At 47.5% G+C, this 19,336-nt stretch overlaps 3 long non-coding RNA genes across 3 annotated transcripts; 2 read left to right on the forward strand and 1 right to left on the reverse strand.

The window, feature by feature from the left end:
- Positions 1–227: 227 nt before the first annotated feature.
- On the forward strand, positions 228–1,324 carry LOC135383633 (uncharacterized). The gene is made up of 3 exons (XR_010419981.1): positions 228–402; positions 953–1,057; positions 1,234–1,324. It is a non-coding gene; the product is annotated as an uncharacterized LOC135383633 (long non-coding RNA).
- A 113-nt stretch (positions 1,325–1,437) lies between these two features.
- LOC135385505 (uncharacterized) lies at positions 1,438–2,269 on the forward strand. The gene is made up of 3 exons (XR_010420435.1): positions 1,438–1,491; positions 1,577–1,633; positions 1,969–2,269. It is a non-coding gene; the product is annotated as an uncharacterized LOC135385505 (long non-coding RNA).
- A 166-nt stretch (positions 2,270–2,435) lies between these two features.
- LOC135385504 (uncharacterized) lies at positions 2,436–6,247 on the reverse strand. Its single transcript, XR_010420434.1, has 3 exons — positions 4,832–6,247; positions 3,947–4,336; positions 2,436–3,867 (listed from the first exon to the last, which is right to left on the reverse strand). It is a non-coding gene; the product is annotated as an uncharacterized LOC135385504 (long non-coding RNA).
- Positions 6,248–19,336: the final 13,089 nt, after the last annotated feature.

Raw genomic sequence — 19,336 nt, forward strand, 5'->3', positions numbered from 1 at the left:
GAAGCATTAGACTTTCGGATTTCGATTATGGTGACCTGTTCTTGTCCAGGCTGCCACACCCGTTCATCGAGCAGCAGTGCGGAGGCCGGAATCACATTTCATGAGTAAGTTTTTTTGCAAAGACTGCTGAATTTCGGGAGTGCGTGTATTCGTCTGCGTTGTCGTCGCATCTAGAAACGTAGCTAAGCACCGTGTTGTCCATTTATTTCACGCAGCTTTCCGTCAGATAACACCCAACGAGATGCGTGGGTCTGCGCAATTCGACGGACTGGCTGGGCACCGAAGCCGAGAACGAGCAAGCTGTGTTCGAAGCACTTTCGTGCTCAGGATTGCGACAGATCCTTGAACCGTGTGCGTCTCCGAGCGGGTGCTGTTCCCCAAATATTCCCTTGGTCTTCTCAGGTAAGTCGGTAACAATTTTGTGCGGTGCTTTGTTAAATGCATATATAATTGTGCCGGCGTATAAATTAAAAGCAAACGTACGACGTCACGTTGTTCAGACGTGGTCGTCATCTGAAAATCTTTCAACCATTCCAACCTGCGGAAGTAAACTATATGGCGCTTTCGCATTTGTTCACTATACAATCTGAATTTTTGTGACTCGTTGCCGCAGCAGGAATATGACACCCTCTTCTTTAAATCTGCCTGTTGTGTTTCTGAAAACAATAAATAAATAAAAGACGAAGAATTAACTCGCTTATTGAAAAGTATCATGTGACATGCGCTACTAACATTAATCGAGCAGCAGAACAAGAAACATCAAGTAATACATGCATTATGTGAAGTTTCTTGTTCTGCTCAAGGAATTAGACGTTCAAGATTTGAATTCTTTTGCTAAGGTCCTGAAAGTAGTTTTCGAACTCAGTTTAGTCTCAGTATTTATTTTTTTGTGTATTAATTTGGTTTCAACAATTAAAAAATGAAATATTTCTCCTGTGCCATCTGTCAATAGGAAGAACAGCCCACTCAGGAGACGATACATGGGACAAGCCACCCAGGCCCAAGTGTGGAATGCACAGCTGCTCAGGTCCCTGCCACATGTGCAATGGAAGTTGATGTGAGTTGTCCTTTCCCATACCTTTTGCTATATTATGGGTTTTTGTATTTGCATTACACACATCAGTCACTCCGTTCTTTCTGGTGAACTGTTAGACTAGTTGTATTGTGGAAGATATTTGACGTGGTGCCCTTGAAAGTACTTAATCTACTTGTACTTTCATCACAACATGGCAGGAAAGTCTAGGCTCAGTGGACCAGTTCAGCTTGTGCACAGAAAATGTGAGCACTTCCTATCTGGCACATGAAGAAGACTCCAATGTGAGTGTCATGCTCATTTGTGTAGGCACTCCACAGCAATATTTGAGATAAATTCTACAACTCTCTCCTCTATAGAAAACACCAGTAACAAAGTATCTTCCTTATTTCTTACCTACATAGGGTAGTGCAGGATTTGACACAACCAACATTGTGCAGAATCCGTTTGAGGAGTATGTAAGTAGATACCTGATGTGATGGCTTCTTGAAATTGCAAGACAGTGTTAACCAAAATGGTTTGTTTATTTATGCATGATTACAGTGTACCCCATGCGAACCTGAGCATCTGTTTCCTTCATCGACTGTTGGAACAGCAGTGGTGTGTATACATTTGTCTCTCATGGATGGTGTGCATGGTTACATTAATCTATAATAATTTCATTGGTCACAACAGTGCAGTGGGATTATAGTTTAGAAATACATTATGTAGAAACAATAATATATTTTTTTCTTGTCACTGTAATATATGATCATGTGAAGTAATATAACAGAAGCATTATATCATCTAAATTGATATATTTTCTTTATCTGTACATGTGTTGAAGTGTGACATATTTGTAATTGCCAGTCAGGAGTAATTCAAATGTCGTAGCAGTTCATGACCCAGTTGCTGAAATGAATCATCACATAAAAACTATAATCTTTTACATTCAGGATACAAGGCTCTCCACACCAAGCACAAGTATGGACGTGGCAGTGGTAAGATATAACCCAGATACAGGCACATTATCAGATGCAATAGACATAGTTGCATACAGTATACAGCAGGGGTTCTCAATCTGGATGTACTTAGTTTGTTCTACGGGGTGGGGATGAGGCTCCCTCACATTGACCTCAGCATTACGTTGTCCTTATGTAGACATCTTTTCATCATGGCAATATGTAGACCATCTTTGTAAAATAGCTACCACTCTCCTTTTTTTAAATAAGTTCTCACTGGGTATTTATCCGTGACTTTTTGTAAATACAAGTAACCTGAGGCCCAACACTTATTGGTGAATAAAAGCAGGAGTGGTGCAAGCATGTGATACATGATGTAAGTAATGACTTGCATGCTGTGATTTTCTATATAGACGGGGGCAGTGTCATCACTATGACTAACCATGTGTCTTGCTGAAAATTTGATGAATTTCTGCAGTGGTATGAAAATAAATTTTTATATGACGTGAATCATGATTTGCATGCTGTGATTTGTGTATGTTCAACTGGAGCAGTATGATTATTTCAACTAACCCCGCATGGCACTGAGAGTTTGATGAATTCCTGCCATTATGTGGAAATAAAGTTTTATATGATGCCGTTCATGAGTTGCATGTGTTCATTTCTGGCATGTTTCGATGTGATTACTCTGCATAACCTTATGTCACATTGACAATTCAATGAATTTCTGCAGGTGAATACAAATAAAATTTTGACAATCAGCATGTGTGTTGATATCTCCCTGCCCATGTATCCTACTGGTGGGTAAGTGACTCAGTTCGAAAGCAGAGGCTGTTAATGTCCGACCTAAATGTACGCATGAAGAGGCTCACTGGGTGATAAAAAAGTGGCATAGTCTTGCCTTCAATGTTGCTCCACGAGCGGCAATTGGCATAGTTGATTTATTTGTTGAGGATCAATGTTGTTTGCAAGTTCAACATTTAAAACAAGTGGGTATAACTCCTTTCATATAAGAACAGCTCAAAGCATATCTGAAAATACACATTTGAGTGTTAGTAAGGTCCACGTAAAATGGACTGACTAATATGTTTTAATTGTTAGAGCTGCAGTACTGTTACTAGGAGCCTCATATTTACTAGCAATCTGCCTACCTATCAGTCATGCTCATACAGAATTGTCTACTGCACTAGGAAACATCCCCAATGAAAGACACACCAGTTAAAGTTTTTTTGAAGCAAGAAGTGAGACGGATTGGAAATCTTCATACTGCGAGCAAAAAAAGAATCAAGGCCCTACAAGAAAAACAGCGACGTATGAAGCGGAGAATGGGAAATCTAGAAAATGTCATCCAGGACTTGACGGCTAAAAATATTCTGTTGCAAGAGAATGCGGATGTGTTATCAAATATAGCAGGAGCTAACAAAGATCTACTGCTAAGACAGACAGCTAAAAAGACAAGGCGACCACTCCCTAGAAAGTACAGTCCAGAGCTCCGTGCTTTTGCACTTACACTTTACTTTTATTCTGCAAGGGCGTACAGATATGTGAGAAGGACCTTTGACACTTGTCTGCCCCATCCTCGTACACTCAAAAAATGGTATCAGTCAATTGATGGTCAACCAGGATTTTCCAAAGAAGCCCTGAATGCACTTAAAATGAAGGTAGCAGAGAATCAAATGAAGGAGATTCCAACTCTCTGCAGTGCAATGACCGATGAGATGGCAATTCGGCAACATGTTGAATGGGATGGGAAAAAATCACATGGTTATGTAGACATTGGAATGGGTTCCAGCAGTGATGGCACAATAGCTAAAGAGGCTTTGGTTCTGATGGTCGTCTCTGTAAATGGCAGGTGGAAGCTTCCCTTGGGTTATTTTCTCGTTGGTGGACTGTCTGGAGAACAGAAGGCAAATTTGGTAAAAGAGGGGCTTTCACTTGCCCACGAGGCTGGGGCAGAGGTTGTGTCGCTCACATGTGACGGAGCATCTTCAAACGTAGCAATGCTACGAATCCTTGGGTGCTGTCTGGATGTCGATGCTGGGCTCAAGACTACATTTCCACATCCAGTGACCATGAACCCAGTTGCAGTCTTTCTCGATCCGTGCCACATGTTAAAACTTGTCCGGAATGCCCTTTGTCACAAACAAAGTTTTGTGGATGAGAACGGCGGTAGGATATGCTGGGACCACATTGACAAGCTGCACCTTCTCCAGCAGAAAGAAGGAATTCATGCCGGCAACAAGTTACGTACCGCACATCTCCACTGGCAGAAACAGCCAATGAAAGTCAAACTTGCAGCCCAACTGCTCAGCTCATCAGTTGCAGATGCACTACAGCATTGCCGCGAACTTGATATTCCAGGCTTCAACGATACGGAGCCAACAGAAAAGTTCATTCGTGTTGTGAATAACTGTTTTGACATTTTAAACTCCAGAAATATCAGGCAGTACTCATGGAAAAAGCCACTGTGTTCAGAAAACATTATACAAGTCCGGTCATTCCTTACTGATGCATCATCCTATCTGGCGGCACTGCGACTCACCAATAATGGGCAACTGCTCGTAGATAGCAACCGAAGAACAGGATTTATTGGCTTCCTCATTTGTCACCAAAGTGCACTACAACTGTATGAAAATCTCATTGAAAGGACATCGAAGCTGCAATATCTACCCTGTTACAAAGTAAGTCAGGATCACTTAGAATTATTCTTCGGAGCAATCCGTGCCCATGGATCATGTAACAACAACCCAACAGCCAGACAGTTAGCATCAGCATTTAAGGCACTGATAGTTCACAATGAAGTCGGTGATACGACCACAGGTAACTGCCTACCACTGGAACGTATCAGCATACTTACTGTGTCCAGTGCAGCATCGCCGCGATCTGAGGACATCATCAACTGGTCTGCAGACCGGCGGCAGCTAACTCTAGGTGAGGAAGATCTGGAACTTGAACCCAATTTGGACCACGACTACATACCGGACCCCACAGACTTGTCACCGTATGCCGACACAGTCGTGGCGTACATAGCAGGATTTGTGGTGCGTTATCTGCGAAACCGCTTGAAGTGTGAAGTGTGTGTAAGTGCACTATCTACCCCAGCATCCTGCCTTCCTCAGCATTCACTGATCCGTCTAAAAAGTCTGGGGTGGCTTGTGTATCCATCGGAGGATGTCATCCAAGTATGCAAAAAGACTGAAAAAGTATATAGATCAACTATGCTAGCATCCAGACTGTCAACTGAAGCACTAATGCAGAAGATGCTAGTGGATGTGCTCGATGTTACTGTTTCCACTAACATATTTTCAACACTTCGAGGATCCCACATGCTTGAACAAGGTCCCTTAGAGAACCATTTTTTCCATCTGATCAAGGGTATTGCACACAAATATCTAGATGTACGTCTCCATCATGCTGCAAAAACTTTAACAGCTGACCGTCATACACAGAGGTGTCGTCAGATGTACACTAAGCTGACATTATTCAAAGGACAGTGAGAGTGTGTTTTTGTAGGATGCGATACAGTTGCTTTGCAAGGGTTGTAGGCACACTACACATATTAATCTATATTCAATGTGTTGCCTGTTCCCTCTCAGAAGGGGAGAAGGTATCATCCTGCAAAATGCTCTTGTTTCTCTCTAATCATCATCTATTCTGCAGCCCCATTATACTCATTCATTTTACATATAATCAATGCTACTGCCCCATATGAGCGGGTAAGAATGTCTTTTTTGCAATATCTTAGAGTTGTATTGTTTGTTAACAACGTTATAACGTTATGTCACCTAATTTGAGTATTTACCGTGACATTTTGCATACCTATGAACGTTGACGGCTACTCGCCGATACAATATATATATTACAATCCATCTTCAGCACACCACTGGCCTTCAAGGAGTCCATTTTCACAACATTTTGAAGGGTATGGGGTATTTAGACATTTCCCACGTAATAAATCACAGCGAAAGTTCTCCAGAACAGAAGAGAAGCCACGATGACGTACGTAGTACTTCTTCTAGCAGTTTGGTGATCCATTGCTTCCACGGTGAGATGTTCTATTGTGTGTTTCGACGGGTATGATAACTTCTATCTCCAAAGATGCTTTGAAAGCGAAAGGTAGTTATTGGGCCGCTGCTCGTCTCCGTATTCAGGTGTCGATACGCCACGGGCATGGAGGACGCCATGTTTAATGACGTTTTGCAGTGACGTTTATGGGTCACGTGTGTGGGCAACTAACCACAATGCCTTGCGCCGGGTCAGCACGGCCGCTTGTATTGGGAGAGGCGCTTAGGGCATCTCCTTAGTTTCCTTCCTCCAAGGGCCATGGTAACGCAGGTTGCCAGATGATCAGCTATCGCCCGCTAAAGCTAGACACAGCGCGATCCGTTGTACAGGGTAGTGTTTTGGAATTACGCAGCCCGGCTATTTAATCATCAATACGGAAGAGCGAAGAAAGCGCGGGCAGTACTGGGTGCTCTACCTGAAAAACTACGAAGGGTCTGCCGTGTTTTTCGACAGCTACGGACTTCCCCCCATCGAAGCAAACCTTCGAAGGACTTTACCTGCAGTGAACGAGTATAACGACAACTGTATTCAATCACCTCTTTTGCCTTACTGCGGGCTTTCCGGCGAGCTCCATTTCCGCGATACCACGCAGTTTTTCAACCTCTCGTTGTCTAACCTGGTAGAAACGCTACTCGCCAGCGGTGGCGAGAGCGCGTTTCATTGCACCCATCAAATGTTTGGTGATCGCTTTCGTCGGATTCTCAAGAAGGGAATTTACTCGTACACCTTCGTCGACAGTTTCGAAGCGTACAATTTGCCCGCACTACCGCCAAAGGAAGCTTTCAAAAGCGACCTGAACGATGAAGAGATCACGGACGAGGACTATCAGTACGCCCTCGAGATTTTCGAATTGTTCAAATGCAAGGACCTAGGAGATTACACGCGTCTCTACGTCACGCTCGACACCTGTCAGCTGTGCGACGTCGTACTGTACTTCAGAAAGATTGCGCTAGAGACGGATGGGATAGATATCTTACGCACCGTGTCCCTCGCCAGTTACGCGTGGAGCAGCGCTTTGAAGCTCACCAAAGTCAAACTCGAGCTCATAAGCGACCAAGAGATGTACGAAACGATCGAGAAGGGAATCAGGGGAGGCATTTGTAACAGCTTCCACAGATACTGTCGGGCTAATCACGAGGGGTGCGACGATTACGATCCCCAGCAAGAAAAGACTTTTATCCAGTACCTTGACGTGAACAGTTTGTACCCCTACGCGATGACTTTCCATCTCCCAACAGGGGGCTTTGAGTGGGTCGATCCTTCGAGGTGGAGCGAGATCGATTTTCTCATCATTCCTCACGATTCGGAAGTGGGTTACGTCTACGTGGTAGACTTGTCGTATCCCGAAGAACTGCACGCTCTCACCAGGGATTTTCCCCTGGCGCCCGAACACAGGTGCGTGGACGAGAACGAACTGTCCCCCTACCAGCAGCACTTGAAAGATGCGTTGGCGCTGAACACCCCTGCCACAAAGAAACTCTTGCTGACGTGCTACGACAAAGAACGCTACGTCGTTCATTATGCATTGCTTGCACTGTACGTGAGGTTGGGCATGAAAATAAAACGTGTTCACAGCATCCTCTCATTCCGCCAAGACAACTTTCTGCAAACCTTCATGCAGAGGAACGTCGCGTTGAGGAATGCCGCGTCCACGAAATTCGAGCGACTTCTGTACAAAACCATGTCGAATAGTACGTTCGGTAAGACGATACAAAATGTGAGACGGATGAAAAGGTACGCTATAGCCTACGACAAAGAAACCGCGCTCAGAAAAGCTAGCTCCGTCGACTGTCAGCATTTTCTCATTCTGAGTGACAAGTGCATCTTACACAAGAGGGACAAAGCGGGGTAGTTGGTACAAGTTCATATCGGCTCACTGCAGCAATAGACGCGGACAAGGAGTTAGAACATGGAAGAGACAAACCACCTGCAGACTCTCAACTAAGAGAAGTTTAATGAAAAGAGGAAGTATTTGAAGAACAAACGTTGTGCATCATCAAGGGAATCTAGGTGAACCCTCAAGGTCAGGAGTGTGATTGCAGAACCTCTAGGCTACCACGTGGTAAACCTGTGACCTTATGACGTGTGCTGTACTGATATGCCCTTGATGACGCACAATGTTTGTTCTTCAAATACTTCCTCTTTTCATTAAACTACTCTTTGTTGAGAGTCTGCAGGTGGTTTGTCTCTTCCATGTTCTAACTCCTTGTCCGCGTCTGTTGCTGCAGTGAGCCGATATGAAAGTGCATCTTATACGAGATGAAACAGCGTCGCATCAAATGCACGCACCCGCTTTACGTGGGCTTTGCCATTCTAGAAATATCCAAAGTCCGAATGTACAGCTTCATCCACGAGTCGCTCTTTTCTCGTTTGACGTGTCCAGTGCAATTGATCTATAGCGATACGGACAGCATAATTTTTTCTCTCACGTGTGAAAGCCTGGAAGAGCAGCTGATGAAGATTGAGAATGAGTTAGATCTGTCTTCCTATCCCTTGGACCACCCGCTTTTCAACGATGAGCATGCGAACCAGATGGGGTAGTTCAAAGAACTTATTCAGGAAGTCGTAGCCATCCGAGCGAAAATGTATAGCATTCGCTTGGCTGGGTCACACAAACAGATCTCGAGAGCGAAAGGAGTTAAGAAAGACGTGGTGAGGAAACATTTATTGCACGAAATGTACCGAGATTCTCTGTTCGATGAAAAGACAGTCTGTCAGAAGCAGTGCACCATCCAGAGTATAAAGCAAGCGATGTACACCATTTCGAGACTCAAGAAGAGCTTGGTCCCCTACGACGACAAGCGCTATCTCGTGGATGCCGTACACTCCTTCCCTTACGGAAGCTGTGAATACGGTAAGCTTTCCTAGTGTTTTGACGCGTATAAGATTACGATAGTACTCTCTCTTTGTGTAGCATTGGAAAACCCGGAAGAGAGCTCGAGAGCGTCGTCGTCAGGCATCGAGTAACCGTGGAACAAAGAGCTGCACGCGCATGTAATCGAGAATAAAAGTTCTAGTCGAGACATGCTTCTCTCTCTCTCTCCCTCAGACAGGAGAAGCACGGGTCGTTGTGGCAGTGTGGTAGCGGAATGGGTGTACGAAAAGAATGACCATTCCGTCATCGTGCTGGTACCGTGACCCGCGCAATGACGACGCTGCGATGAAGATTCCCCTTTTCTGGCACGTCTGATCATCTCGTAATGTTCTCTTCGTGAGATCAGACAAGTTAGGGAGGGTGTAGGCATCTATCGACCAACCTTTTTGTATGTATTCAATAAACATGTTTCAGTGAAAGAAAACACAGTCTCGTCAACGTTATTCGGACTGTTTAATGCGTTGCATGTCAATAACTAAGCGGTATTTCAATAAATCAATGACAAAGTTCACGATGTAGACTGTCACTGCTTCCGCAGGGCGTGCTTAATATGAGCGATGGCACGAGCGAGAAGGTCCACGATGTCTGCAGCGATGTAGTTGAATTCTGCGTTGGCCAGACTCACAAATTCACTCATCAGTCCCAGGGGTCCGTCCGGAACCGTTATGCAGACGTTCTTGTAACGGGCGTAGATCCGACGCACCATCTCCTGCAGCGGCCCCGGCGAGATCTCTCCTATATTGCCAAAGCCTACCATGTCTATCACGTAGCGAAAAGCAGTGATGACGAGCTCGTTGCGGGGACTTTCGCTGTTGAAACATTCCTTCTCCACTTTTTCCCAAGAAGCGTGGGTGCGGGAACAATTTTGTAACGAGTGGTAGCTGTACATCTCCACGTAGTGATGACGCGAGTGCGGTGCGCGCTGCCTTTATACAGATAAATGCGCGTGCAAAGAAAGGAGAGTGAAACCGAAACTGAGAAGCCACCCGTCACCGCTAGGAGGGCGCGCGCGCAGCGGGAGGAGCGGAGAGGCGAAACCGAAACCACCCGCGGGGGGCGGTGCAGAGGGCAGTCCCCCTCAGGTAACCGAGGATGCGGCTGTAGAGTATGTACCACTGCGCCAATCTACAACGTTGCAAGCTCATTGGCCCAGACTGCGTGCGCGCTCCAATTGGTCGACAACGGTTTGAAATCGCATTTTGTACGCGCGCATGTGCGTGCAGCGTCCCGGCGGCCGTTTCAGCAGTTTCAGCATAGTTTCGAAATAGCTCGCATCGGTCGGCACGGCGTCCGCCCTCTTGTGTTCCGTGTTTCGGTGATGTTAATCGGCATAACAGTTTGTGATTCTGCGCGTGTTGTGCTGTTCCTGGACACGACTATTATTCCACGTACAGTCTATCAACTACGGAACTGGAATGCTTCGTGGGCTGGTGCGGTTGGTGCGTGAAGAACGCGTTCGGGCGCCGTCGGATTTTGAGGCCTGACAACAAAGACAGGATTACGATTACGTGCCACACAAGCGCCTTTTCCTCTCTGCAAACAACGAAAGAAGATGATCTTCATAAAATCGGCCGGCAAGGCGTCCTACTCTTGTGTTTCGTGTTTCGGTGATGTCAATCGGCAGAACAGTTTGTAGAAGTGTTCGCTGGTTTATTCATGCGTCGATGTGCTTCAACGTGTGTTGTGCTGTTCCTGGACACGACTATTCTCCCACGAACAGTCTATCAACTCCGGAACTGGAATGGTTCGTGAGTTGGAGCGGTTGGAGTGTGAAGAACAAGCGCGGGCCCCGTCGGATTTCGAGAGCTGTGTTCGTTTTGCTTCAAGTTCGAACTTAGTTACAGTGCGTCAGCAACGCAGTGGACTTTGTATTCACAGTGCATCCATGTATCAGATCTTTGAATCACTGCTTTGTGTCAAATAAATATTTCTTTTAGCCAAAAGAAGCTTCAGTTATTTTGAATATCGGGTAACGGCGGTAGGCGTAAAATCCGGTAGAAGTCGATGGTAGCCAGAACCGGTCGAAAGGTCAGCCAAAGCTAAGGCTCCTGATTGGCCGACTGGCATTGCATAATTTCTACAACGTTGCACTCTCATTGGTCGTGTGCCCAGTGTTGTGTGAATTATCTCAAACTATGGGCTCTATGGGGAGCTGTTGGAGCCTGCAGAGGGCGCTAGTCAGTTTCTCGCTGGCTGTCGCAGAGAGCAGACGTGCGCTCGGTTGCTCCGCAGTCCCCGCGCTCGCTCAGTCAGCCCTCCACAACTCCCCATAGAGCCCATAGTATAGCTAAATTCACACAACACTGGGCACACGACCAATGAGAGTGCAGCGATTGCTTCCTCAATCCTCCAATCAGAAGTCTTTCCGTCCGGCTCGCAGCCCGACCGGTTCTGGCTGTTGCTTTCCATACTGGCTTGTACCGGCTACCCCTCACCTCTAAGTCTACTAGCTTTCATGCACGTCGTAAAGTTATTCCGTGATTCACAAACAGCTGTGAAAAGTGTCGTAATGAACAAATTTATTTATACTGACACAATCGGCAGGTTGACACATATACATGCACTGAGCGTACTGAGTCCATTGCGTAGCGCTTCCTAGCACACTGGAACAAAGTTCTAACTTGCAAAATACGCATATCGACACAGCTTATTCCCAGCAACGAACAACTGTCACATACTTGCGCACATTTGCTTGATCACCATGTCCTTGCCTGCTACACGTCAAACATAAAATGCTGCTTCATGAATCGGATTTTCTTGTCACCGCTATGCAGATCTGACGGCGCTCGAACATATTCATCGAGCCAGAATTCACGACAACACTTCAGTTTGAAATCCGATTGGCTCTTCGTAGACCGATGCTTGTGGCGAGAAACAGTACAACACGATCAAAGGCACCATAATACACGGATAAAACGGCGATCGGCGAACGCACTTGCCTCCCAACGAAAGACACTGCCAACGGGGCGCCCACCGTTCAGATTTCAAATGAAACCGCCGAAGGAGAACGCAGCACGCAGGCGAGGAAGCGCGAAGTGCCGCTTTCAAATTCTGGCAACCAATCCGGACACGCTTGTGGCGTCCGACCAATGGAGAGGCACGGATTGCTTCGTGCGGAGTAACACGCATTTTGATACAGATTTTGCGAGAGCTGTGGGGGGCTGGCTCAGTTTCTGGCTGGCTGTCGCGGAGAGCAGACGTGTGCTCGCTCGGTTGCTCCGCAGTCCCCGCGCCCGCTACCTGGCTCAGTTTCTGCCTGGCTGATGAGCAGTCGCCGCGGGGGAAAAAGTGAGTGATTTGCCGCGCTCCTTTTCTCGCATGTTTGCCGTGCCCCCCGTGTTTAGCGGTGACCAACGAGTGATTTGCCGATGTTTGACTGCGCTCGTGTTAAGCCTTTTCTCGCATGTTTAGACTTGTTCAGCAGTGACCAAGCCTTTTCTCCGTGTCGACGCACGTTTAGCGGTTCCCGCCTTGTGTTAGGTGTATAGTGTTGAGGCGCTGTTGTTAGGCCTAACCGATCGCTCCCCCTAAGCCTTTTCCCCGATGTGTACTGTTTTCTGTTTAGCAGTGTTGCCATTTTACCCGCCGCTTGTATCTCTGTCTTTCTCACATAGAGCTATGATGGTGGCGCCATCTGGTGTGATGCCTTGCAACTAAGTGGCCACCTGTCGTCGATCTCTTCAACTACCCGACGCCAACAAGCGCTGGTCACCCCGGAGCCGTTTCTTCGTCACGGCATCGTTGATTTTCGAATAAATTGTTTCTCTCAACTCTATTTCTATCTTTTTATTTTATTTTCTACCTATTTTTTTATCAGCTCAAGTAGCCGGCAACTCACACAGTGGTCTGGACACGTCTTAGATGCTCCCCAGTTAGTGTAATGACTCCCTGAATGATCCTAATTACTGTGGGGGGTTCCAAATTGCTCTAATTGCAAACTAATGGCGTCCAGCTGACTGTGTGACCCATACTACTGTCCCGCTGATTCTAGCCGTCCTCAAGGCCATCTTAGCGGCGTACCCGGACGCCGCTGGACTCCAGGAGGTCCAGTCCTTACTCGCTGCAGAAAAGTTTCTGACCGCGAGTCATGGACCATCCGTATAAGCGGGCTACTATTCTGCACTGGAATGCGCGTGGTCTGCGTACGAAGCTACCGGATCTCAAGTTGATCTTATTGAAGTACCGGACTCCCATTTTGGCCGTCTGTGAAGCATACGTGATGCCAGCCTTCCGACTTAGTGGATATACCGTCTTTGGTCAGCAGGGGGTGTCATCTTGGAGGACAGTGCTATGTGTGCGACAAGACTTGGCTGTGACGCAAGTACACACAGCGAGTCAGTTGCCTTTCGACTGTGTCCACTGCAAGATTCTTCTTGGGAAAACTTCACTGGCTCTTCTCAGCGTGTACGTGCCGCCGTCAGTCCAGATGACAGCCCATGACCTAACACTAGCCCTTGCTAGGAGTGGGTGAATCCTTCCTTGTTGTTGGGGATATCAACGCTCATCGCCCTTTGTGGGGGAGTCGCAGGCGAGACAGCAAGGGGTCCCTGTGGTGCGACACCATTGAGGACCTGGATATTTGTGTCTTAAATGACGGGTCTCCAACGTTCCTCCGCCGGGACCACTCAACAGATGTATTAGACATTTCACTTTGCTCGAGGGACTTTTTTCCGTACCTGACCTGGTCCACGGACCTGGACGGAAGAGGCAGTGACCACGTTCCTATGTTTGTTTCCTACTCCAAGTACGCACCCGGGGCAGGCCGCAGAACCGTGCGGCTAACAAATTGGCAGTCCTTTCGTGAACTGTGCAAAAAGGACGTGAGCATGAAAATGACCGCATGCGACTTTACCGGCCATATTGTGAACTGTCTGACGTCTTCCACCACGACTGCAAAGATCAGCGCTGGCCACGCAGGTACGGATCCGGAGGTGGAGCGTTTGCGTGCCATTCGGAGGCGGGCAGAGCGGAATGCGCGGCGATCCGGGAAACTTGCAGATGCACAAGTCGCGCGTCGTGCGAATGCATCGGTACAGAAAGCCTTGAAGGCTGTCGACAAAAAAAAGATGGCGTCAGCTTTGCGCGTCTCTGACTCCGTTTTGAAGCCCTGCGAAGGTCTGGCGATTGCGCGGAGTCTCCGCGAAGCGCCTCCCGCGAGGAACTCCCTGAGATCTCTGGCACTCTCAGTATCTAGGCCTGAGAAGGAAGTTGCCTACGACTTCTGCAAAATTCTATCAGCAAGCTCCGAGACAGCGAAATGTGCAGCCTTTCGGAGCCATGCATTGGAGCTGCAGCATGCTATTGGTCAAGCCCCGTCATTCTCTGACCCTGACTTGGACGCAGACCTCACGTTTGCTGAGCTCAAGAATGCGCTGGCACTCTCCCACAAGAAGTCGTCGCCCGGTCCAGACAAGGTCACCTACGTGGCGCTCCGCAATCTGGACGACGCATCCCTTTTGGCTCTTCAGAGGTTTATAACATGTCATGATGGGATGGGCAGGTCCCTGCTGTGTGGAAGGAGGCACTGTAGGCCCCATCCTGAAACTTTCCGGCCCGTGAGCCTCACCAGCTGCTTAGGCAAGGTCCTTGAACGTATGGTACTGCACAGGCTCGAGTGGTGGCTCGAGCGAAGATCAGTTTTTCCTCAGGAAATGGCGGGTTTCCACCGTAATTCGATGGATTCGGTGCTCGATTCGGTCGAAGAAGCAAAGGCGCGAAGACAAATAGCGATGGCTGTCTTCCTGGACATCAAGCGGGCGTACGATTCCGTAAGCCATCCCTGTGTCACTCATGGGTTGTTGCAGGCTCAGGTGCCTCATAGGGCGCTGACGTGGCTCTCCGACTTCCTCCGTCAACAGAAGATTTTCGTCACTACAGGCGAGGGGGACACGGAAAAGTTCACTGTGCCACAGGGAGTTCCTCAGGGAAGTGTCCTTAGCCCTCTGTTATTTAACATTGTCTTGATGGGCCTCAAGGGGTGCCTTCCTCGGAGGGCGCACCTATTCATCTGTGCTGATGATATCTGTGTCTGGACGGCTTGCAAGTCCCGCCCCGCAATTCAGCGTCGTCTCCAGAGTTCACTTGACGCCATACATGCCTACTTCCTGAAAGCAGGGATGGACATCTCCACTGATAAAAGCGCTACCCTTCCATTTACCCGGAAAGAGATGCGCCGGTTCCAATTACACATCGGGGGATCCCCCTTAAGGCAGGTCATGCACCACAGGTTCCACAGGTTCCTCTCATTTCAAAGGTGCAACGTTGGGGAAATGTGATACGTCACTTTGCCGGCTCGCGCTGGGGATGCAATGAGCGGAAAATTCTTGCACTCCACAAAGCGCTTGGGAGAGTGAGTGAGAAAGATGTAAGAGAGAATGGGAATAGCGTGGTTGGTTGTCCGTCCACCTCGTACTTGAGGCACTCAATGGCTCAAGGGAAACGGCGTGCTGGTGTGGTGTAGTGGTTAGCATATCTGACCGGAAATCAGAAGACCCAGGTTCTATTCCTGGCGTTAGCGCCTCTTTTCCCTGAGTTGTTGCATTAGTTGTTGCATTCTTTTCCCTGAGTTGTTGCATTCTTACAAAGCGCTTGTTCGTGGCTCAGTAGTATACAGCCTTCCTGCGTTGCATGGACTATCACGTACGTCTGAACACAGGCTCCGTTGTGTCTTGGCGCGCAGCTTACGGACCTGTCTTGGCGTTCCGCGTTGCGCTGAGACGAGGATGGTTGTAGCCGAAGCCAGGGAACTCCCGATTGGCGTCCTCAGTCAGACAGGAACTTTCCGCCACTATTTGCGATTGCGCGCTCACCATCGCCGTCACCCACTGGTACAGAAGCGCGCAAAATCTTCAAGCAAAATCGCGCTGTGTGCGCAAGAAGTAACGGGCCACATACCTGCCTTGACTGTTGCCCCAACCGCTTCTTCAGTAGCACCATGGACATCGCCGAAACCGTCCATCTCTACTCACATCCCTGGGGTCAAGGGGCCGAAGGGCAAAATCCCTGCTCCAGTCCTCAAGTAGGCTACTCTGGAGTTGATGGACGCTGCATACAGAAACCAAACCGCCGTATATACGGACGGTTCTTCCACTACTGGCGGCTCATCTGCTGCCTTTGTAATTCCAGAGGAGTCAATTTCACGTGGGTTCCGCCTATCACACCGCACCTTGGCCACCTCTGCGGAGTTGTATGTCATCCTGTTATTCCTCAAATCTGTTTTGGATCACCACCCCCGCCTCTGGGTGGTTTACACAGATTCGCGGGCAGCGCTGCAGTGCATAGACAGCATGGGCATCCGCGGCTCCTTGGCTCCGGTGGTAGTGAACATTTTGATGACGCTCAAGGTTTTAGAAGACAGGGGCCACCGGCTGACCCTCCAATGGGTCCCAAGCCACATTGGAAGACAATGAGGTAGCGGATCGGGCAGCTGCTGCGGCCCACCATAGCCGCTCAGCAGTCTCCATCATATTTTCGAACGGGGAACGTCGCCCTGGGTCCATCAGGAATGGTGTGACATCACCCGGTGGTCGCTTCTGTATGCTGTTGACCCAACTTTATTATTTGAAATGCCAGGCAGTTTCTCTCGCCTCTTTAAGTCACTTGTGCGTCGTTTACGACTTAGCGTTGCATTCACCCCTGCACTCCGGTATAGGCTGGACCACAGCAACACGGCGCTGTGTACAACTTGTGGTTTCCCGTCAACAATCCGACACATTATAGAAGACTGTAGCCAGTACGTATGCGAGCGACGGGCCTTTAATGTCAACTTGAACTGCTGGATCAGAGGCCATTCAACATCTGCAAAGTTCTCGGCCCATGGAGTAACCTTGCACATCAGTGCCATGCACTTCGCACTTTTCTTTCCTTTCTGAAGGCCACCGTCCTCCTTCAAGAACTGTAGGGGTTTCTTTTATTTTCCTTCCCTCTTCATCCTTTCATATGAACCTTTTTGGAGTGGGGTAGGGTCCTGCACACAACGCAGGACCACATCCCAAATCATCATCATCATCATCCATTCATCTATGTTGTTCTTGTTATTGTTGTTAATCATATACTTTTGTGAGTAATGTGGCAAGTAATTGATTAATTTTTACAAGCGATTCGTGATTAATTTCATTACAAGTGAATACTCTGTAATCGATAGTGATTAATCATTTTGACTAAGCTTGATTTATAGACACAGCCTTTCCTGTCGTCCATGCTACTGCACTACAATAAGTGCTGGTCACTGAATTTAGCATTCCACATGTGCATTCTAAGTTCTGCCTTGGCGCAAAATAGAAATAGAAATAGAAAGAAAAAAATGGAAACGTAGGTCACACTGGTGCGACCAGCTGTTCCAGGACGCTTGACGTGTGAAAGCGCTGAATGATTTAAAAAATTATTTCAGCACGTATGCCTGGAGGCACTTTAATATCTTTCTACTACAGCCTGCTGTATCCACAGTAGGTCAAGCTTCGTAGTAGGAAATCCAGTAGGCAATAGCGAGTCACTTTTCAATTCCCTAGTTATAATGTAACATGACCAAGTTCTTCTATTGTGGGTGCTTTTTTATCGATAATATTTCTTTTGTTTTTTGTTTTTTCAGAAAACTAATGTGGTGACCACAAACGAACTTGAGGTTACCTTAACCAACTCGAAGTGCACGATACGCTTGGCAGCAGTTTCCAGAAGCCTGTAGGGCCATACAATGCAGTGTGGCCAGGTGAGTCACACCTGCCACCCCCTGCAAGGGTCAGGGGCGGTGGGCGAAGCTGGTCAAGGATCTCTGCTTGTCTCATAAGGTAGACCTAAAAACATTTTTGGGATTAGCCCAAACTGAGAAACCCTGGGACACATGGTAGATGGCCCCAAGGTTGTCAGAGAAATAGAGGTAAAACCAACACTGAACTCGACTGCCTCCCCTACAACGTTGCATTTGCTATTGGTTAAAGCACCTCCAAAGGAGGTTCTTACTATAAGATCGTAGCACAATCACAGAAAAATGTTTTTTCTTTCTACTTCTTACTTTGGTTATTTGCTGGGGGAACTCAAGGCACAACCAATAATTTAAACAGCAGGAAAAATCAGGACCATACACTCAACGCAACTGCCAGAAACATATCACGTGCCCCTTTTATCCCATTCTGTGGGGCATGTCATAGCAAAGTTATAGGTCATGTCACAGCCGGAAAGAGGTGCTCCTTCTGCGTTCTAAAGTACTGAGACATCGTCAGTGTTGCAATCTTGATAATCTCAAACATTCTAAACGTTTTTGAGATGTTCGCAGCTGAGAAGAGGATTGCAGAGCAGAGCAGGACGTTCCCTAGTGATCGCCCCCCCCCCCCCAACCAATGTTGGCTATGCCAAGAACGTTCCCTCCCACACTTGCAACGCATTACAGCTTTCAAGCATGTTCCCCTTGTTGTGGTGTTGATGTCAACACCATCGTTCCCACAGTAGGGGCACTGTGATAGCAGCTCTTGCAAACTGGATTCTGCCACCAGAAAAAGCGCTCATCTGGATTTGGTCTGGAAAGCCAACCAAGATTTATAATCCTTGCATTATTGTGCACCCAGTGTCTTGGACAAGCTCCACTGAAATATTTCAAAATATTTCACTTACATTTGACGTCTACGAGATTTTGAAAGCCCTTGTGGTTCCGACATCTTGTCTCCATCGTGCAAGAAAAGATAACAAATTCTCAGAGTTTCTATTTACCTCATGACCTCAAGCTTACTCTTCTGTGCCCGAGCTTTCCGCTGTTTCAGACAACAGGAATGTGACATCCTTTGAGTCAGGTGGGCTGTATGCACAAGAGAAACAGATTAATTTGCCTCCATTACTCTATAATAGGATAATTGAGAGATGCCACAGTGCGGGCGTGCTTCGATTTATTTGGCCTACCTGAGGATTTAACTTGCGCCAAAATCTCGGCTCACGGCACACCGCATTTAACATCCCTTGCGTAAGACGATACGTTTCAGATATTTGTAACACACCAAATACAAAATACACAGTAATCATTATAAGCAGTCACAAAGTGTTAAAGGAACTCTAGGCTGAACTTCCAATATATGTGCTGACGCTGTTCCAGTGACGGACTGCAATGTGCAATAGGGCAGTCTACCGCCACAACGGCAGTGAATCGCACACCGCATCATCATCCAATGTGCTTGCACATTGTACGCCCGTCACACACACACACACACACACACACACACACACGCACATGTGTGAGTGACGGGCTATACAGAGATACAACGATCGTACTTGTCTTGACAGCGTTCCTGAACGTGTCTCAGTTACCAGCAGGCTACTGGTCCGACCATTATTTGACATAGGAATGTCATATCATACTATGAACAATCTCTTGCAAGCGACACCACTACTGATGAATACATAGTTCAGAGGGGCTTCACGCGGTGTACTTTTTGGAATCCG

Source organism: Ornithodoros turicata, chromosome 2 (genome assembly GCF_037126465.1).
Source record: "Ornithodoros turicata isolate Travis chromosome 2, ASM3712646v1, whole genome shotgun sequence".
Taxonomy (NCBI): domain Eukaryota; kingdom Metazoa; phylum Arthropoda; class Arachnida; order Ixodida; family Argasidae; genus Ornithodoros; species Ornithodoros turicata.